Source organism: Taudactylus pleione, unplaced genomic scaffold (assembly GCF_031769625.1).
Source record: "Taudactylus pleione unplaced genomic scaffold, aTauple2 ptg000138l, whole genome shotgun sequence".
NCBI classification, from domain to species: domain Eukaryota; kingdom Metazoa; phylum Chordata; class Amphibia; order Anura; family Myobatrachidae; genus Taudactylus; species Taudactylus pleione.
In genome coordinates, this window is record NW_028284540.1 from 14,336,143 (window position 1) to 14,358,872 (window position 22,730).

Sequence of the window (22,730 nt, forward strand, 5' to 3'; positions counted from 1 at the left end):
GTAAGTACCTATCTTTATATACATGTGTGTACATACAAGAAGGCCCCAGGACATGTATAGGGTCCATACTGGAAGCAATGCCCAGGGAATTGTGACTATCACTATGTAAGCTGCATAATGTGACGCTAGTTTATAGAGCCACCATATAATAGGTATGGATATAGCCTACAGTTTCTGGTAAACCGAGACGGCTACCCATCCATGGAATAATAGGTAAACCTAATGAGTGTGGAAGTATAAACATAATATATATATTCATATACACACACACACACAATCCAATACCTAGGGAGGGATAGTGTAAAGCGGAGTCATTGTACCAACTACCACATCAAGAGCGTCCAGCCTCCAATCGCAGCATCTTTAATTATGCTAGTATGTTATGGTAAGGATAAGAAGCGATATCCACATATGCATACGTGTACCTACATACAAGTTTAGTAGGTGACGATAATATTTAAAATAGAACATGAGCGTAATTAGCGTCATTGAAGGACAAATTCACTCCAGCATGTATATATTCTAAAGCAGGGCTGGTATAAAATACAATAAAATACAATATATACACATACATACATATCATACATATATTTTATATATATATATACACACACACACACGTGGCTTACCACCACGTCGGGAGACTGCTCATGTGTCGCGAGTGGCCGTCATTCTGATACGGCATAGGGGCAAGTTTTGTTAGCAGCGTGCTGTTCCAGACTGGTGTCGATCCTGGGACTTCTGTTACTGGTGTACTCGCCTTATATGTTAGGAGCGTGCGTGCGTGCTTCAGGTGAGCTATTTTAGCTCCAGATGAACCTGTTCTTCGAAGGGAGAATCAAAAAGATGATCTCAGTTTAGGCAGAGTAGCTAGTACACCATGGGGTAACCTTCACAGGCTATGATATCCAGGGGTGCCGAGAGTGGGGGGAGCGGGTACAGATTACCAGGGCCCGGGCTTCCTGAGGGGCCCGGGTCCGGCTCCGCCTCCCCTACCTCCCTCACAGATGCGATTAGGCCACGTCCCCCCTATTACCCGGGCCCGCCGTGGCTCTCAGCGGGCCTGATGATATCAGGCCATTAGATTAAGCTAGGCCCCCTTTGTTAAAGAGCCAAGGGGAAGTCTGACAGTGGGTAATACCCTGTGCTGCAATGGCGGCACTGTGTCCCGTCAGCTCAGCGCTTCTAGCTGGGAATGTGCACCGGCTGAGTAACTGACCCCTCTCAGAACCGCATAATGCGGTGTTATAGTGCAAACAAGGGTTTAGGCTAGTTCCCATTCTGCTAACAACTAGCTATTCACAGTAGCTAGCACTATACAGAACTGGAAGGTTTTAAAACCAGCCTATAATGTAGTATATGTGCTGGCACCTATATAAGCCTACAGCACCTGGTATTCCCAGGCGGTCTCCCATCCAAGTACTAACCAGGCCTGACTCTGCTTAGCTTCCAAGATCAGACAAGATAGAGCGTGTTCAGGGTGATGTGGCCGTAGGCTGCATGGGAAGAGTACTGCCCCTTTTTAAGGCAGCCAATGTGAGGCATAAGCCTGGGGATGGGACGCAATAATGTGCTAACCCTGGTTACGGGTAAGCTATAACCATAAGTTTTGGCCCCAGCACCAGAACAATGACTAATACAAGTACTATATATCTTCAATTAGGTTAAGCCAGGTGCCCTTTGTTATAGAGCCAAGGGGAAGCCTGACAGGGGGTAACACCCGGGCGCTTGCAAACTCCACACAGCTAGGACCATGGTGGGAAGAGAACCCATGACCTCATTGCTGTGAGGCAGTAACTCTAACCATTACACTGTCTGGCAAAATGGCGGGACCGTGTCCCGTCAGCACAGGGCATTTAGCCGGGAATACTCCTGTCATACAGTAACAGACATCCCTTATTATTTGCTGAAGCACTCCCAACAAGGGAGGGGTCGCGTAGGAGACCAGCGCTAAAGCACTCCCTGCTGCAGCTAGTGCACTAAGCTATACTGCTTGTGTGCAGGTAGATACTGCTGCCCATAAGAGGGAAGCAGGGGCCGCTGTTGCATTCCTGAATTACCACGCTCTGTGTGCAACTGATATACTCCAGTCAACACAGCGCTACTTGCCCCCGCAGTCGATAACACGGGAGGAGCGATCATGGCTCCTACACAAGCGAGGGGGGCTAAATAAGCATTTGGAGGAGCGGGCATGTAAAGTTGCTCAGCACAGCCAGGAGCTGCGTAACGCAGCGTCTCCTCCTGTTAGTAAATGAGGAGAGCTGCTAATAGCTATGGTGGTGCATTATGCCTAGTCCACATACTGAAATGTCTGTAGCACGTGGAGTACACGCCAACCACAGAGTATTTCCGGAAAGCCTCCTCCCTGTACTAGTACTGCAACAGCGCCGGCACTTCCCTGTAAATGACAACGCAGCATACAGGGCAGGAGGGTGCGCGTTGCAAGGAGACTTCACCGTTGTCAGCATACTAACAGCCATGCTGTTGAGCTGTCATACAGCACATTGTGGGAAAGGGGCAGGAGACCCGGACTCAGCCGATTTCAGCTGCGGCGGGTCGTGTCTTCCAGCTTCTCTCCCGAGCGGGGGGAGAGTCAGCGCTTGCCCACCTGTGTTGGAACTGACTGCTGGCATTGCTCAGGCAGGATGTTCCAGAGCATTGTACAGGGAAGCGGCGTTATCACAGTGAGCCGCTTACTAACCTCAGAGTGCAGAGTACTGAGGGGGGAGCCCGTACAAAGGCGCAGCTGTGCTTATTAGCTCTGACCGCCGCACAGCACGCGCTGTCCTTAAGCCAGCATTTTGGCCTTGGCCGTGTCGCCGCTAAACCCCGCCCCCAACACCACATTAATGGCGGTAAAACACCCCCGTCTCGCTAACGGGGACTCTGCACTACAAGCGCTATGTTTTCCTAGGCAGACATAGCGCTGTGATAGCCAGCGTCAGTGCTTCTTCAAACAAGCACCGGCGCAGCCTGAGCACAGCGTTTTGGCCCACCGCTCCAGCTAGTCAGGAGTGGTGGGATATACTTACGGGCTGCTGCGGTCGGGATGCTGGGCTAAGGGCGCGGCGAGGAACCTGGACACATGCCGGTGTCAGCAGTGGCGGGTCCTCGCAGGGTCCGATGACTCCATCTGCTGATGCCCCCTCCTCAGGGTCACCGGGCACAGGGTGCAGTAGCCGTGGCGGTCCCCTTCCCGGAGGCTCCCCCATAGCAGGCAGACTGTGACAGCAAGCAGTCTGCCTGTCCTCAATGCTTGTTTATAAAACAAAAGATAAAAATATATGAAAAGGGCTGGAGGCAGCCTAATGTGCTACCGGCCTCCCTCGGGCACATTCTAAAAACTGGGGCTGATGGGGCATAGAGGGGGAGGAGCCAGTCACACTTCTAAATTATTTAAAGTGCCAGGCTCTGTTCTACCACCGTCTATACCCCACTGTCTTGAACTCCAGTGTCCCCTAGTGGATGAAGGAGAAAAATACAAAGGAGGTGCAGGTAATCACTGTATACTGAGATGCAGGGGTGCTGTCCCTGTAAATGTGGTCACTCAGAACAAATACTGTGGTAGACTGGTGTTAGCAGTATGATTATGTCTCCCACACTGCAATGGGTACAATATAGCTTGCTGCTGTACCTGGGTAGCTCTCACTGATGCAGCAGGTACACTGACACACTGGAATCGTTCTGTCCTGCACTTGTGTGCACTGGGATTGTCCTTGTTGCAGAAACAATCAGCTCTAGAGCTCTCTTCTCTATGTGGTCACTCAGTGTCAGTTCTTGCATAGGTTACTCACTGTCTTTCTGGTGCTGGCAGTTACAATTGTCAGACTCTGCAGGAGGCTCTTTCCTCTGTCAGCTATCAGCATAGGCCAGCATGTCTCTGGGGATCCTCACAGGTAGTGCAGCTCCTATCACTACTGCAGCTCTCCTCAGGCACCACGTGTGCCCAGAAGCTCAGTCTCTCCTCACAGAATGCTGCTCCTTAGTCTTGTGCAGGACTCACTGGGCTTCTCTAGCTCCACCCCAACAGCCTATCTCTAGTTTCCCTCCTTAAGGCTGGCAGAACCACCTCCAGGGGATCAGCAGGGTCCTAACTCCTGGCCATTTAATCCCTTCCACGCTGGAGAAAACATTGCTGGTTTGGGGGTATTGCATATACACTGTGCTAAGGTTTTAGGCAGGTGTGGAAAAAAATGCTGCAAAGTGTTAATAGTTTATTTTTATCAATTAACAAAATGCGAAGTGAATGAACACAAGAGAAATTAAATCAATATTTGGTGTGACCACCTTTTGCCTTCAAAACAGCATCAATTCTTCTAGGTACACTTGCATAAAGTCAGGGATTTTGTAGGTTTATAGTAGGGATGAGTGGGTTCGGATTTATGAAATCCAAACCCCCCCGAGCCCCCCAGATCCGAGCCGGATCCGAGTCAGGTTCGAGTTTTCCCGCCTGACTCGGATGTGAAATCGAGGCAAAACGTCATCATCCCACTGTCGGATGTTGCAGGTTTTGGATTCTATAAAAGGTCCCCGTGTCGGCGCCATTTTTCACTCTGGCTGTGGACAGTGAAGAGGGAGGGTGGGAGTTGTGCTGCTGTTGTCCATAAGGGCTGTGTCCACTCCACAGTCCATAGGGGCTAGCTGGGCTGTGTCATGTTGTGCTGCTGTTGTCCATAGGGGCTGTGGGCCTGATTCAGAGTTGGGAATAGAGGGCCTGATTCACACCCGGACGCAAGTGGCCGATCGCTCGTCCACCTTACGAGCGGAAATATTTAAATGCAAGCGCTTGCTCGTATGTTCGCTCGTAGCTAACCTTCCGCCCCATATTCTCCCAACCCCTCCTCTAGCTAGCGAACGTTCAAAATACCGAGCGTCCGTCTCCTCTTTGGTTGCAGGGAACGCTCGCACAAGTCGATTCCGGAAGTGGCCCTGTCAGTTTTCGATTGCCTGCTATTTCATTCTGCAAACATACTTGAATCGATTAATGGCAATCACTATATTAATTACCTTAATTGTTATTCACATGTTTGCAATCCTGTTTTTTTTTCAATGTCAATAAACTTTATTCTTGTTAGTGTGTGTCATTTCTTCCGCAGAATACGTACGGTTTGACCAAGGGGATGGTTTTTCTAAATTAAAAGTTTGTTTGAATGCTACTAATCTTTTGCGTTTTTTTTTATAGGCAGATTTACTAGTTTAATTTTTATATTTAAATTAGCTTACGCATGTCACTGCATCAAGCATATGATAACTCACATTATATTTGTGAGGGTGTAGGTCACATGACTCATACAATAACCAATAGAATGGTTCCTGTTAATTTACAAAGTACATTAGCCAATCAAATTTTTTCTAGGACCTTTATTAAAACTGTTTTGTGTAAAAAAAATCACTGCCATCATGAGAGCCAACGCTTTCTGTAGGCGCGAACTAATGATCCTCACTGAGGTGATGGACGAGCACATTACAAACCATCCGCCCCCCATCACCAATCTCCGCAAGCGGAGGGCCTATGCGGAGGTGCGCCGCCGCCTGCGTTCCCTCGGCTGTCGCCGAAATATCGGACAGCTGGAACGCAGGTGGTCGGATCTGAGGCGCAGATCCCCACGCCTGCTGGACCTTTTGCATTGCCGGATTGGGCAAAGTAAGTGTTTCTGTGTATGTTTATATTTTTGTTTTTTTCTCATACCTGCGTGTGCATGTTTACAGTATAGCCCTGTTTGTTTATTTTGGACATACCTGCATGTGCATGTTTACAGTATAGCCCTGGTTTTTTTAAAATAATTTTTTTTTTATCATACCTGCGTGTGCATGTTTACAGTATAGACCTGTTGTTTTGTTTTGTTTTTTTTTGCAAAAAAAAAAATATATAGGAAATTTGTAATTAAAAATGTTTTTCTCCATCATTTAGGGGCAGAGCGGAGAGTCAGACGGCGCCGACGTGTGGCTCGTCCCCTATCTCCCACTCCCATCCCCTGCCCACTCTTCCCCAAATTCCCCCTCCACCCCAGACCTTGCCGTCCCTCAGTCCCCTCCCTCTCCTCACATTACCATCCCTCCAACTTCCCCCTCCCCTCAAACCCCCCCTCTCTTTTCCTCACCCTCCACTTCCTCAAACATTACCCCTCCTCCTTCCATGAGCCACTGGCCCACCTCAGATGAGGAGGAATTCGGGGCTCCAGGCCCAGTCAGCAGTGTGACCGGTATGTTTACATTTTAAACTGTTTTTTTTATAATTTTTTATTTTGGTTGATGTTGTCCTTTTGCCTGTGCAGTTCAAAATAGTAAAGTAGTTCAAATGTTTTTTATATATATCTTTGTGAAACAATGTCAAGGATGTTTTCCCCTTACACATATGACACATGTACAAACACCCACACTTGTGTCTTTCTTGTTTATGGTACCAACAAATGTTGTAGTTTTGCTTAGGTTTAATGCATATGTTTTGTTTTTTTTTTCTTCTTTTTGGGCCCTTATTTGTTTTAAATCTTTTCGTTTTGCATTCCTTTTTTTTGGACATGTTTTTGTAACTGATGTTTGTTTTTTGTATAGGCAGAATTTTTTGTGGGTTTTTAAAATCTAAATGCAGGTGTCATTTTAGTAAGCCACACATTTTTTTTCCTCACAGAGGACCAGAGGCGTAACGAGGCAATTGCTGCCGGATTGCTTGATCTCCGGGGCCATGTCATTGCCATGCTGGTGGCATTGGACCACCTTTTGGCGATCCTGCGCCACTAAGTTTTTTTCTTTACCAAAAATTAAAAAAATAATAATAAAGTTTATTTTGAATTATTTAAGTCTCATTCCTTGTCTGTAAATCTTATATTGTTGAACCTTACATAAGTCTACTATTTGTCCCTGTGTTTTTAAGTAATGTAAATTTGTTTGTAGAAAGGTCAAGTAAGTATGTAAACTTGCACATTAAATACATAACAATACCAATAGGTTTGTAGAATTAACATCAAAAATCGAATAATTATTTTTTGGGGTAATGTAAAAATTAAAGCTACCTGCTTAGGCCTAGAATTGAAAACATACTGATTCACCATAATACCTTTGGTGTTTGTTTTTAGCAACAAAGCAGGGTACAAAAGTTTAGAAATTAAGAAATTACAGTATTAGGCATTAAGCAAGTTCGCATTTTTTTTGAACAGGTTACACTTGGTTGTAATTTACGAAGGAAATGGTTGGTTAACGAAAAAAATAAATTTATTGCACACAAATAATAAACACCAGGTGAATTGACAAAATAAATTCACACATTGAAAACACACACAAAAGTCCAAACAACACCAAAATCCCCCCCAAAAAATAAAAAATCAGGAACTGTTTGAAGAAGTAGCATGCCAACATGAATCCACAAATGAGGAGAAGAAATCATTGTTCCCGAAGTTATATCCAATGTGTCCACATAAAGTCATTTGTGTTGATCAGGTAGTATGCATGGATTTTTATGGTCATTTTAGGGAATAAAACAAAAACAAAAAAAAGTTAAAAGTCTACATTAAAATATTACATGTCTACATTGTGTCAATTAAATTAATTTGTGGAAATAATTACCTAAAAAATCTTGCAACAATTTGATCGCGTATGGCCCCCCCACATATTGACCTCTGACCAACCTCGGGGGGGCCGTCCTCAGGCAAGGCATCCTCTGGCTGCATTGGGACACCACTCCTTATGGCGATGTTGTGAAATATCCCACACAGGACCACAATTTTCGAAACCATAGCCGGCAAATACATGAGGTTGCCACCAGAGCGGTGGAGGCATCTGAATCGGCCTTTTAAAAGGCCGATACAGTGCTTCACCACCTGCCTGGTGGCTGTAAGTGCGGAATTATACTGTCTTTGTGGCCCTGGTGTGGGAACCAAATAAGGAGTGAGCAGCCAGGGCGTGCAAGGGTAACCACTGTCTCCTGTGAAAATATAAAAAACAACATCAGGACCATTGTGTACCAAGCTTTGCATTGGTTTCAACAGAAGGTGTCAACTTACCCAGAAGCCACACATCACCAGCTTGTAGGTTGTTTAATTTGTGTCAAATCCCTGCTTGCCAGATGACGAAGGAATCATGTGCACTGCCTGGGAATTTGGCATTCAGGGACAGGATCTGGAGGGAGGCATCACATACCACCATTACATTCATTGAATGAAAGTGCTTGCGGTTCCTAAAAATTGCCTCCAGCCTTGCTGGAGGCTGAAGTGGTATGTGAGTGCCATCCACAACCCCTATGATGTGTGGGAAGCCAGCAATTTGGTAAAATTGATCCTTCACCACATTAAGGGAACCCATATCCAATGGCATTTTAATAAAATGATGGAGGTGTTTAAAGAGTGCATCCATCACTGCCTTCAGGATCCTTGAAAAGGAGGATTTGGAGATTCCTGTGACTATTCCCACGGTGGTTTGAAAGGATCCTGAGGCACAAAAATGTAACACCAACATTAATTGCGTAAGTGGTGGTATTGCTGTAGGACTGTCAATTTGCCGTTCAAGATCACTCTCTATTAATGAGAGAGTGTCTATGATGATTATTGGCGGTAGACAGTAGCGCCTTAACACCTCATCATCTGGCATTCCAAAAAGGGTGACACGTGTTCTATATATCTGGGGCCTTGCACGCCTACGAGGCCTATGCCTGGGACGAAGTTGAGGTTGGTCGGGTTCCGGAACCATGGCCAATATAATACGACCAACATCAACCTGAAATGTTAAGCCAGGTAGTTATTGTTTTAGACAAATGTGTTAAGAAAAATATACTTATCTTTTCAAAGAAAACCAAAGATTCTTACAGGCCTGGGTCGTGTCATGGGAAAATCCAACTACATTTCAAAAGTAGAAAATATTTTTAATATTAATTTTATAAACTAGGAATTAAACCAAATATAGTTTTCTAAAATTTAGAGAAGGGAGCACACATTAGTTCACAAAATAGTATGCTACATTTAGAGTTAAGACATGATTTTACACAGAACAAGCACACATTAGTTCGCAAAATAGTACGCTACATTTACAGTTAAGACATGATTTTACACAGAACAAGCACACATTAGTTCGCAAAATAGTACGCTACATTTACAGTTAAGACATGATTTTACACAGAACAAGCACACATTAGTTCGCAAAATAGTACGCTACATTTAGAGTTAAGACATGATTTTACACAGAACAAGCACACAGTTCACAAAATAGTACGCTACATTTAGAGTTAAGACATGATTTTACACAGAACAAGCACACATTAGTTCGCAAAATAGTACGCTACATTTACAGTTAAGACATGATTTTACACAGAACAAGCACACATTAGTTTGCAAAATAGTACGCTACATTTAGAGTTAAGACATGATTTTACACAGAACAAGCACACATTAGTTCGCAAAACAGTACGCTACATTTAGAGTTAAGACATGATTTTACACAGAACAAGCACACATTACTTAGCGAAACATATGCTAAGACCAACACATCAAATTTGTTAATTAATAAAACCAAAAACACTTACCAAAAACAGACAAATATCAAAAAGTTATAAAAGGTCACTTGGGTTCCAGCCAAAATAACTTTAAAAAAAAAAAAAAACAATATAAAAATGTATCCACAATTTATTAATAAATGTTTATGGGATTTATTGAAATACTTACTCAAAAATATAAATAAAAATAGCAAATAAAAATACTCAAAAATGCTAACTTAAACAAAGAAAGTAAAAAAACGCTCCTTCAAAAAATAAAAAAAAACTCCTGCACGTTCCACCAACCAAACAACAAAACACTCTACAACGAAATACCTCCAACAATCCAAAAATGCCACCTCGAATGGAGTCACACCGAGCCATAAATAGTCTACATTTTCCAGCTCAAATTAAGGACGGACAATAGGAGCGCACAATGAATGATGCGGCCGAATAATGCTGATGCATGTATAAAAACGTCACTGAAGGCCCAAATTGGTCTGCTGCATTGAGAAAAAACACAATGAGTACAGAGCAGCTAAGTACTAGCCAAGAGGCGCCATGTGAATATTTGCTTTTTTAAGGGAAAATGCTTATGTTTAACATTACATTTTGAAACATTTTACATTAAAAAATTTTAAACCATTTAAAAAAAAGGTGTGGAGGATGCCATGGAAGAGGCTGTTGGGCCTAGTAGGCAAACTAGGGCCAAAAAAAAAAGGCAGCCACAATTCACAAGGAAGGAGATGGAGGTTTTGGTGCAAATGTGCAACGACAACCTGGCACAGGTACCAAGGAATATGGGTGCAACCCAGAGATGGAAACTGTGGGACGACATAGCCAGTGCTGTCAATGGGGTGGATGTGTTTGAATGTTCAACCCGGGAGGTCAAACGCCGGTATGTAAAAACTACATTTGACTAAAAAGTGTTTACAGGTCCAAATACTGCAGTAATAATGCCAACTTTTTAACCAACAGATGGAGCGACTTCAAATATCGGCTTAAACAAAAACTGGCTAATAGGGCTAGGCATGCAGGGGGGACAGGTGGGGGTCCCACCCCTGTGTCACTTGAGCTCACGGATTTGGAGGAGCTGGCACAGGGGTGTGTGCAGGATGAGGAGGTGTTGGGCGTGTCGAACATGGATACCGCCATGCCAGACTTTGCGGCTCCTCATGTTGCCCCAGGTAAATGTTGTAATGTTAACAACTCAGAAATATGTTTTGTAAAATATCTAGATTATAATTTTACTCTTTTCTCTTTTTTCTCACAGAGACACAGGCGGATGAGTCTGTTCCAGAGGTGAGCTTTGGCCGCAGAATTTCTTCTGGCTCTGCAGGGGAGGAAGCAGTAGATCCAGCTGGGGACCCTGCGACAAACAGTCCAGGGCATTCCCCCTCGCAGGCAGTGGCCCTCCTCACTGATCTCAATGTTAAAACGGATCAGCACACCGAGATTCTGCTGAGGATGGACGTCAATCTGCTACGGGCGGTTGACGCCCTGGAGGAGAATACTGCGGCCAACGTGAGAATTGCAAATGCCCTGGCGGAAAATACTGCGGCCAACGTGAGAATTGCAAATGACCTGGAGCAGCACGTTCGCCAGCACATGTTGGAGCCGGGCCTCCCTTCCTGCCGGAACATCAGGACCCTCCACCTCTGGCACAACAACAGACATCCCTCCAAATGTGCCTAGCCCTATGCCTAGTCCGGAGGCCACAACTTCTGCCTCTAGCCAGGCCAGCCAAAGGAGCTCCCGGCCCCGTTCCGGCTCCCTCCAACCCCCGGCCAAACGGCCTAAAAGGCGATGACAGCACTGGCTAATTACCCCACAATCCATCTCTGTGTTTGCCCCATATTCCTTCATGACAACAACCTCCCTCTCCTTTCTTGTGAATTGTTCTTTTTTTTTTTTTTTTTTTAGTTCAAATGCCACTTATTTTGTGTGTGTGTGGCCCAAATCATTTTGAAAATTTTTTACCTTAAAATAAATATGTTTATGGAAAAAAAAAAATACCAAAAATGGACACAATCATTTAATAAAATTATGATCAAAATCGGCAAAATTCTATTGTTGATTTATTCCAAAACTGGTTAAAAGGTAATCCCTCAAACAAACTTAGAAACAATACAACGGAAATAGAAACATTTAATTTTTTTTTTAAAAAACAAGGGTTAAAAACAATTTATGAGTTTTAATTAACACTTAGCAAAAAACAAAAGGACGATTAGTTTCTTGTCCTCAAAAAAATTATGAAAAAAACAAACATGCGTACAATATTGTTTCCTTAAAAAAGAAACACTTACAAATATTTTAAAAGCCGCCCCCCAAAAAAAACATTTGTTAGCTAATTGATTGTATGACCCAGAAATTAGCAGCTGAGTAGTTCACCTGCGTTCGGTTTTTAGCTACTAAAAAAGGTCTATTTCCTAAACACCTTACAAGCAGTTTTGCAATTAAAAGATGATTGTTTTTGTGGCCTCAATTGATAAATCGCTACACCATCGATGAGCCCAGGCAAGTACGAAGAGACCATCGTCATTGCGGTAGACTATGCCAGACCACAAGCTGAGCGAGCAGTCTTAATGGAAATTGTATGAGACAGTGACGTATCACTTGTTCTGTCACATTTGGCGCTCGCATAAGATAATTTATGTACGCCCAAAAAATGCCTCGACACGCCTGCGTTTTTCCATCTCCACCCCATCACCACCCCAAAACGGACAGTTCTGTTAATCACATTTGACATGTCACTTCTTGTTCGCTGTGTCTACGATCGACTGAAAAATGACCGCAATCAGACGTACGCACATGCGCACTGTTACACCGACGCATGCGTGGTTGGACAACACCATCTGACTACGAACGAACGGCCACCTGCGTCCGGGTCTGAATCAGGCCCAGAGAGAGAGAGACAGCACTTAACTGTGTACCTGGGCAAACCATGTTGCAATGCAAGGGGTGTAAATACTTTTTTCTCTTTTTTGCATGTAGGGTAAATACTGGCTGCTTTTGTATGTAGCTCACAAATGCTGCACAGCTTTATTATTACACTGCACTTTAGATGTTAGTTTGGACCATACTTTCCTACCCTCCCGATTTCCGCGGGAGCCTTCCGACTTAAGGTGGGAGCTCTCGCTACCCCGGAAAGCAAACAGAATCCCCCAGTTTCCATACTGCCCCGTAGAAATTACAGACTGCGCATGCGCGAGTATGGATGCGACAGGGGCGGGACCTAGCTTGGGGATGTCAAGCCGCGTGACATCATTTCACTGAATACTAATAGGCCGACCACCGCGGGATAGTGGATAGCGGTGGCCGCCTAGCCCAGCACGCAGTTACCTCCCCACCGGATCCTGGTGCCAGCGACAAGCGGCAGCAGCGTGTCTCCTCACACAGTGGCCAGCACAAGTACAAGCTCTATTAAGAACTAAATGTAAGTACTGTAGGGACTCGGGAGAATGAGGGCTGGCTAGTTACTGCTCTTCTCTGCTAGGTGGCTGTTCCCTCTTTAACATATAGTCTCACTTGCTGTATGTGGTGTTAAATAGCCAATTACAACATAATAAACTCCTGCAGAATTGTTAGCTGTCTTTAATAACAGTCAGTTCAGCAATGACTGCAAGAAGGTGGAAAAGAGAGGGTCTGTGACAAGGTGGTAATGTATCCCATTATGTCACACACCCTCTCATTTCCACCTTCTTGCAGCAGAAGGGCCCTTAGAGGAATTCACTGTGATAGCCTGCCTATATTAAATATATATATTAACATTTTATTATATTGTACATGCAGCCTTTGCCCAACAATTACTTGATGTTTATTGTGCCCATTGCAATGCAGTGACTATATTGTTCTCAGAATATTCAGTCCCTAGACATTCTCACATATACACACTATGCCCAGCAGGACCCACAACATACAAATTGTCATCAGCAAGGACACATTTTAACCTTAAAACATATAAATACACAAATCCAACCTATTGCATGAAATTCATAGAATAAAAGTCATTATAAGGTAGATTTTGAAATTGAGTTTTTAGCTTCAAACTGCATGCTATATAATTAACTGGTAATAATATAGTACTACAGTATTCACCTTTCACTGCAGAACACACCCGAGTGGCAATAGATGTGCTAATAGGTGGATCTAACCACGCCCTTTGGGCGGAGCTGGTCACGCCCCCTCACCGACACTACACGCACCACATTCTACTACCATTTATAATCTCCCTCAAACTAGGTTTCAAAAGTAGGCAAGTATGGTTTGGACACCTCCCTCCCAAATCTACATCTCTCTGCATATTTTAAATCTGCCCCACCTGCAGTGCAGCATGGTTTCACCAAGATGATCAGTTGAGAGAGATATCTCTCTCTATTCCCAACTGTGAATCAGGCCCTGTGTCCACTCCAAAGTCCATAGGGGCTGGCTAGGCTGTGTTGTGCAGTCTGTTGTCCATAGGGGCTGTGTCCACTCCAAAGTCCATACGGGCTGGCTGGGCTGTGTGGTGCAGTCTGTTGTCCATAGGGGTTGTGTCCACTCCAAAGTCCATATGGGCTGGCTGGGCTGTGTGGTGCAGTGTCCCATAAAGTTTGTAGTCCTAAAGGGGTGCTGTAGTGTTGTCCAGAGGATGCTCTGTCCATCAGGGGTGCTCCCCCCAAGTGCAAAAAAAAACAATTATTTTTTTTCTGTTTGTGTGCGGTGTAGCCGCACTTGCATCAACAAAGTAGCAGTGCCAAGTGTGCACCTGTGTCATAAATCAAGGGCTGGTTGGCTCGTCTGTTGAAGGGTGGTGTAACCCCCAAAGTGCCGGAAAAAAAAATATTCTGTTTTTGTGACTTGTGTGCAGTGTCCCATAAAGGCTGTAGTCCTAAAGAGGTGCTGTAGTGTTGTCCAGGGGGTGCTCTGTCCATCAGGGGTGCTCCCCTCAAGTGCAAAAAAAACAATTCTTTCTTCTGTCTGTGTGCGCTGTAGCCGCACATGCTTCAACAAAGTAGCAGCGCAAAGCATGCGCCTGTGTCTTAAATCAAGGGCCAGCTGGCTCATCTGTTGAAGGGTTGTGCAACCCCCAAAGTGCACTCCAAAAAAATTTAAAAATATTTTTGTCTGTGTTTGTGACTTGTGTGCAGTGTCCCATAAAGGCTATAGTCCTAAAGGGGTGCTGTAGTGTTGTCCAGGGGGTGCTCTGTCCATCAGGGATGCTCCCCACAAGTGCAAAAAAAATATTTTTCTGTTTGTGTGAGCTGTAGCCGAACGTGCATCAACAAAGTTGCAACAAGCGTGCGCCTGTGTCATAAGTAAAGGGCCAGCTGGCTCGTCTTTGGAAGGGTTGTGCAACCCCCAAAGTGCGCTCCAAAAAAAAAATATATACATTTTTCTGTGTTTGTGACTTGTGTGCACTGTAGCCACATGTGCATCAACAAAGTAGCGGCAAGCGTTAGCCTGTGTCATAAGTAAAGGGCCGGCTGGCTCGTCTGTTGAAGGGTGATGTAACCCCCAAAGTGCCTGAAAAAAATATCTTTCTGTGTTTGTGTGCGCCTTAGCCGCACGTGCATCAATATCACATAAATGTTGGACAAAAATTTGTCAGATAAAAATAAAATAGGGAAAGATCAAGAACCACTTCCTCCTAGAAAATGAAATGCCATCAACGTTGTCTGCCAAGGCCGATGCCCAATGTCATAGTAGAGGGCATATAAAATCCCAAATGGCAGTTCAGGAAAATTACCTTAAAAAATAAATTTAAATCATCTGAGGAGAAAAGTAAACTTGCCAATATGCCATTTACGACATGAAGTGGCAAGGAATGGCTAAAGTCCTCCCCTATGTTCATGACTAGTGGTTCAGCTTCACATGACGATGGAAGCCCTCCTCCCGCTTCAAAAATCAAACGAGTTAAGCTGGCAAAAGCACAGCAAAGAACTGTGCTTTCTAATTCTAAGAAGATATCACAAATCCCCATGGAGAGTCCAAGTGTGGTGACAGTTGCGATGTCTGACCTTCCCAACACTGGACGGGAAGAGATGGCTCCTTCCACCATTTGCACGCCCTCTGCAAGTGCTGGAAGGAACACCCACAGTCCACTTGCTGATATTCAAATTGAAGATGTTACAACAGGAAGGGGATATTGGTGTAACTGGCGCTGAGGAGGAAGTTGGCGAGGAGGATTCTGATGGTGATGTGGTTTGTTTAAATCAGGCTCTAGGGGAGACAGTTGTCTGTGGGATGAAAAAACCCATCACGATCATGCCTGGGCAGAAGACCAAACATTCCACCCCTTTGGTCTGGAAATATTTCTATCCAAATCCGAACAACTGTCTTGCCATATGTAAAATATGTAAAGGTGAAATAAGTAGGGGTAGGGACATAAACCACCTAGGAACATCCTCCCCTATACATCACCTGCAGTGCGTTCATAAAAAGTTACTGTCAAGTTCAGAAACTGTGGCTAAGACTGTAAGCAGTCCAGGGACACCTAAATCACTTTTTCCTGTTGCATCCAAGTGCCTGCAAACCACACCGTCAACTCCCTCCTCATCAATTTCCTCCTCAGTCAGGATCGGAAGTAGTCCTGCAGGCCATGTCACTGGCATGACTGACTCTCCTATCTGGGATTCCTCAGGAGGATCCTGCATTGCTATGCCAACTGCTACCATGCTGCTGTTGCTGATGGGAGTCGTTCATCATCCCAGAGAGGAAGTAGGAACACCACTACTTCTTTTACTAAGCAATTGACCCTTCAACAGTCCTTAGCGAGGAGGATGGAGTACAACAGCAGTCATCCTGAAGCAAAGCAGATAACTGAGGCCTTGACAGCTATGTTGATGTTAGAATTGCGTCCGGTGCCCGCCATTGGTGCAGTGGGATTTAGACAATTGATGGAGGTAGTGTGTCCCTGGTACCAAATCCCATCTAGATTCCACTTCACTAGGCAGGTGATACAGAGAATGTACAGAGACGTCAGAAAAAGTGTCCTCAGTGTCCTAAAAAATGCAGTTGTACCCAATGTCCACTTATCCACGGAAATGTGGACAAGTGGAACAGGGCAGACTAAGGACTATATGACTGTGACAGCCCACTGGGCAGATGTATCGCCTTATGCAGCAGCAACAACAGCAGTGTCACCAGTAGCAGCATCTCAGAAATGCCAGCTCATTCCAAGGCAGGCTACGCTGTGTATCACCGGTTTCAGTAAGGGGCACATCGCCAACAACCTCTTAGAGAAACTGTGGGAAATCATCGCCCAATGGCTTACCCAACTTAGGGGCATATCCAATTACCCGCGAGACTTCTCCCGCGAGTAATTGAGGCTTGAAAGTCCCGCGGCGTGGGGTTAAGCTATTCAATAAAATAGCTTTTTCCCTGCGCTGTTAAATTGGCTCTCGTGCGCGGGAACACACTGTTTCCGTGAGAAATGCAGAAACAGTGTGTTATTGCCTCTCGCGCAATGCCGTCTAGAGCGGCTTCATGCAGATTTTACCTTGCACCTACATGAGGTGCGAGGTAAAGCCCGACAGCGGGGACTCACGCGCGGGGTCTCGGGGACACCCACGCGTGCAATCCCCGCTAATTGAATTCCAACCAGCACGATAATTAGCCGCGGGGTAAACCCCGAGGCTAATTGGATATGCCCCTTTGACTCTCCTGGGGATTTGTGATATCAGACAACGCCACCAATATTGTGCAGGCATTACATCTGGGCAAATTCCAGCACGTCCCATGTTTTGCTCACACAATACATTTGGTGGTGCAGAATTTTCTGAAAAACTATAGGGGCGTGCAGGAGACGCTTTGGGTGGCCTGAAAAATTTCTGCCCACTTTCACCATTCAGCGACTGTGTGCCGAAGATTGGAGCACCAGCAAACACTCTTGAACCTGCCCTGCCATCACCTGAAGCAAGAGGTTGTGACGCAGTGGAACTCAACCCTCTATGTGCTTCAGAGGATGGAGGAGCAGAAAAAGACCATTCAAGCCTATACATCCACCTATGACATAGGCAAAGGAGGGGGTATGCACCTGACTCAAGTGCAGTGGAGAATGATTTCCATGTTGTGCAAGGTTCTCCACCCCTTCGAACTTGCCACACATGAAGTCAGTTCAGACACTGCCAGCTTGAGTCAGGTCATTCCCCTCATCAGGCTTTTGCAGAAGCAGTTGGAGAAGGTGAAAGAGGAGCTAAGATGGAGTGATTCTGCTCGGTATGTGGGACTTGTGGATGAAGCCCTTCATTCGCTTTGCCTGGATTCGAGTGTGTTCAATCTGTTGAAATCAGACCACTACATTTTGGCCACCGTGCTCAATCCTAGGTTTAAAGCCTATGTGGTGTCTCTCTTTCTGGCCGACACAAGCCTGCAGAAGTGCAAAGACCTGCTGGTGAAAACACTGTCAGCTGAAGCGGAAAGTGACATGTCAAACTTCTTCTTCATTTTCTCCTGCAACTTTGGTTGCCAGGAAACAACTCTGGTATCCTTAGCAACCCACTGGCAGTGATGCAGGGCAGACAGGACCAAGTTTGAACATCTGGTCCGGACTGAAGGACCTGGCAACAATTTCTGACATGTCTACTGTCTCTGCATATGATACTGTCACCATTGACAGAATGGTGGAGGATTACATTGGTGACAGCATCCAAGTAGGCATGTCAGACAGTCCGTACCTGTACTGGCAGGAAAAAGAGGCAATTTGGAGGCCCCTGTACAAACTAGCTCTATTTTACCTAAGTTGCCCCCCCTCCAGTGTGTACTCCGAAAGAGTGCATAGTGCAGCCGGGAACCTTGTCAGCGAAAGGCGTAGGAGGTTGCTTCCACAAAATGTGGAGAAGATGATGTTCATCAAATTGAATTATCAATTCTTCCATGGAGACCAGCCTCCAGAAAGTACAGAGGGACCTGTGGTGGTGGATTCCAGCAGGGACGAATTAATACTCTGTGAGGATGAGGATGTATACAACACTGAAGAGGGTGAGGAATCGGTGGATGAGGAGGATGAGGACGACATCTTGCCTCCGTAGAGCCAGTTTGTGCAGGGACAGATTAATTGCCAGTTTATTTTCTGGGGGCCCAAACGAACCAATAATTTCAGCCACAGTTGTTTGGCAGACCCTGGCGCTGAAATGATTGGTTTGTTAAAGTGTGCATGTCCTGTTTATACAACATAAGGGTGGGTGGGAGTTCCCAAGGACAATTCCATCTTGCACCTCTTTTTTTTCTTTGCATTATGTACTGTTTGGGGCCTAGTTTTTCAAACTGCCATCCTGTCTGCCACTGCAGTGTCACTCCTAGATGGGCCACGTGTTTGTGCCACCCACTCGTGTTGCTTAGCATAGTCATCCAGCTACCTCAGTGCAACCTTTTGGACTAAAAACAATATTGTGAGGTGTTCAGAATAGACTGGAAATGAGTGGAAATTAATGTTATTGAGGTTAATAATAGCATAGGAACAGAAAAACTCACAAATTCTGTGATTTTAGCTGTTTTTATGATTTTTTCCAAAAAAATACCAATCCAAAACACAAAATCCAGAACCCAAAACACGGAAGGGTGGTTTTGGCAAAACCAATCCAGATCCAAAACAAGAAGAAAGATCCAGATCCAAAACCAAAACACAAAACAAAAAACGTGGCCAGTGAACACCCCTAGTTTATAGTCAGGTGTATGATTAACCAATCATACCAAACAGGTGATAATGATCATCATTTTCATATGTAGGTTGAAACACAGTCATTAATTGAAACAGAAAAAGCTATGTAGGAGACTTAAAACTGGGTGAGGAACATACAAATTCTGCTATAAAGGTGAGGTTGTGGAAAACTGTTTCCTGTCACAGGTCATACACCAAGACAAGATTAAGCACAGCAACAAAACACAAGATAGTTATATTGCATCAGCAAGGTCTCACCTAGGCAAAAATTTCAAAGCAGACTGAGGTTTCAAGATGTGCTTTTCAAGCTCTTTTGAAGAAGCACAAAGAAACGGACAACGTTGAGGATCGTAGACGCAGTGGTCGACCAAGGAAACTTAGTGCATTAGATGAAAGACACATCAAGCTTACTTCCCTTCGAAATCAGAAGATGTCTAGCAGTGCTCATCCAACAGTTTATTTATTGGAAAGCACATCCCACTGAAAAAAATATTTCCTTCCCCTCTAAAAATGATAATAAATGTACTTTAAATGGTAAACTAAAAGTATTAGTAGCTGCTATCACAGAATAATGTAGAACTTGGCCCATTTAAAAATGTAACAGAGAAAAATACTCTAGTACAGAATTGTTTTCAGAGTCTGTTCCTGATAATATTATTATGGTCATTGTAGCAGTCTTGTCTATTCTATATCTTATATTGTGTTGACATTTCAGACAATGTTTACTATTGATTGTCCTCTTAACCTTGGCCGAATAATCCTCTCATCATGAGATCATGAACTTCTTTACCTCACACATTTACGACTCCAATTATATCCTGAGTCTCCATCTGAGTGCACCTGTTTATCTTATCTCCTCCAGGTAATATCGTGTCCCCTATGACATGATTTTAAGTTTGCTTAGTAAAAAAAATGTTTTGTTTTTCTTTTGTATAAACCAACAATCAACTACATTCTACAGACCAGCAGCGGTGACTAATCTGGATGAATTGTCTCCTCTGTGGGCAACTTCCTGTTTATAGATCAAACGGTACTTGTTCTGCCCCTTCTGCTTGTTTCTTAATGGAAGTGGGCCCCTGGCTTTAGCCATGCACCCTCACGCTTTATGCAAGCAATCAGTGAGGTCATTATTGAAATGTAATATAGTATTAGTAGTGGAAACAATAGCTGTTCTATTTATGGCATCAAATAGTAGAAATGTTATTGTCAGAAATTGATTGATATCTTGATTAATTTCCAGAAGGCATTCTACCAGGTGTTAACTATACGCAGATTGGAAGCTGTGTTCTCTGTACTTCATGCCATATTACGGACACAGACATGCTCAGTTACAGCAGTAAGCTTTTGTTTGCTTTGGCAGGCTGTGGAACTCCCTGGAGCTATTGCCATAAAGAGATTTCTGTTAGAAGCGGGAGAGCTCATTGTAGAAAAATTGTCCCTCAAAAAAATTAGCATCATGCAACTACCAAGGCTTCATGTTGCACAAATGACAGCTGCTTTGCTGAAACAATGGAGATGAAATGGCTTTTGCAGCAGGACATTTCTCATGTAAATTTCCTTACATACTGCCCCATAGGAAAGAGGAGAGAAAACCGGTTCTGAAAATCATGCTCCACTCCTGTGTTTCTCTAGAGCTCTACGCCTGGTAGTGATCGTCACTGGTCAAATCAACATCAGAGGCTGGAAATGAAATCTAAACCTACTACACACACTCATATCCAAACATTTCAAGAGTAAAATCATCACTAAAATGTATATTTTAAAACATTCTGAAGCTTTCTAAGATTTGGATGTACATCTGTATTTTTGCAAATAATATTGCATTTCCATACTGCATATGCGATTGGTCATACATCCATCTATAATTTTTACCATATTGTTGACATTGTATCTCCTTATGCATTGAGAGGCAAAGCAAGAGAAAGAAGGGTGGCAGGAATAGGGCAAGTACGGTAAGTGCAAGTTAGACGTGAATGCAGAGCCGGATTTAGATCTCATAGGTCCCTAGGCAAGATACCGGTTTTGGGCCCCGCCTCCCTCAAACAATCCAATGCATTATATTGTCATTCCTGATACATGTCCCTGTACAGCACTTTGAAGAAAAGGTCCACCTTGGAATGTCGGCAATATATGTATAATAGGAAGCGGTATGAAATACCGCCGGCTGCATGGCAGCGGCAGCCTGACACTGGAACAGATCCCGGCATCGGCAGCCCGACAGCGCTGGAAATCCCAATCATCCCTAGGTAAGTATTAACTAACCTAGTTACTGCCCACCTTACAACACCGGATACTTCTCCCTTCACTGTCCCTTCACAGCACCACATACTGCCCCCTTCAATTGCTGTCTGACAGCACAGCACCCCTCTCCCCCTAACAGCACAGCACCCCTCTCCTTACAGCACAGACCCCCTTCTCCTTACAGCACAGCACTCCTCTCCCACTAAGAGCACAGAACCCCTCTCTTCTTACAGCACAGACCCCCTCTCTCCTTACAGCACAGAACCCCTCTATACTCACAGCACAGACCTACCTCCCCTCACAGCATAGACCCCTCGGCAGCAGAACCCTATTCCCTCAGCATATACCCTTCTCCCCTCACAGCACAGACCCTTCTACCCTCACAGTACAGACTGCCCTCCCATCACCTCACAGCACTTTTCTCCCCTTACATCTGCTGGCATTAGCAGCACATAGATAGGCAGCATGAGTAGAGGGATGCAGGTGAGAAAAGGATAGTAGCTCCCAGATACACACTGAAAATACATTTAGTAGAGGGGGAAATGCAGGTTATTGGCATCATTCTCAGGGGTGGATTGGGATGGAAAATTAGCCTGGGAAATTTTTGGAAGCAGCCCTAATTGGGTAGAGTCTGTTGAGGGGACGGGATACACCCTCCTCATAGGGCCCGATTCGGAGTCGGAGGCAGCGATGCAGTCTTTTGCTGCAGTTGCGTCTGACTTTATGCTAACGCAGCTGCAAAATCATGGGATGGGTTCAAAACATGCATAAGCATCCCACCATCGGAGATGAATGCAAACCATTGGGTTTACTTTGCTATTCTCTAGTAAACCCTATGGTCACCTAACTTTCCAACCCTCAGTACAGAGGTGACAGGAACAGGACAGTGTGGATAGAATCAGGACAGAGGTGACAGGAACAGGACCATGTGGATTGAATCAGGACAAAGGTGACAGGAACACGACAGTGGGGGTAGGGTAGACAGGACCAGGACAGAACAGATGGACAGGAGAGTGGGGTGCAGGTACAGGACAGAGGTGACAGGGTGAGGACAGAGGTGACAAGTCCAGGACAGCATTGACAGGGACAGGATAAAGGTGACAGGGACAGGACAGTGGAGCAGGACAGAGGTGACAGGTCCAGGACAGCATTGACAGGACCAGGACAAAGGTGACAGTGACTGGGCCAGGACAGAGGTGACAGAACTAGGACAGAGAAGACATGGAAAGGCTGGGGGTTACAGGGCCAGAACAGAACAGAGGGGACAGGAGATAGGGGTAACAGGGCTAGGAAAGAGGCAACAAAGCCAGGACAGAAATGTCAGGGCCACGACAAAGGGGACAGTGAAAGGACCGGGGTGACAAGGCCAGGACACAGCAGAGGGGACAGGAG

At 44.9% G+C, this 22,730-nt stretch overlaps 1 pseudogene; it reads right to left on the bottom strand.

The window, feature by feature from the left end:
* Nucleotides 1–1,378: 1,378 nt before the first annotated feature.
* Nucleotides 1,379–1,497, bottom strand: LOC148522846 (5S ribosomal RNA; annotated as a pseudogene).
* Between the last annotated feature and the right edge of the window lie 21,233 nt (nt 1,498–22,730).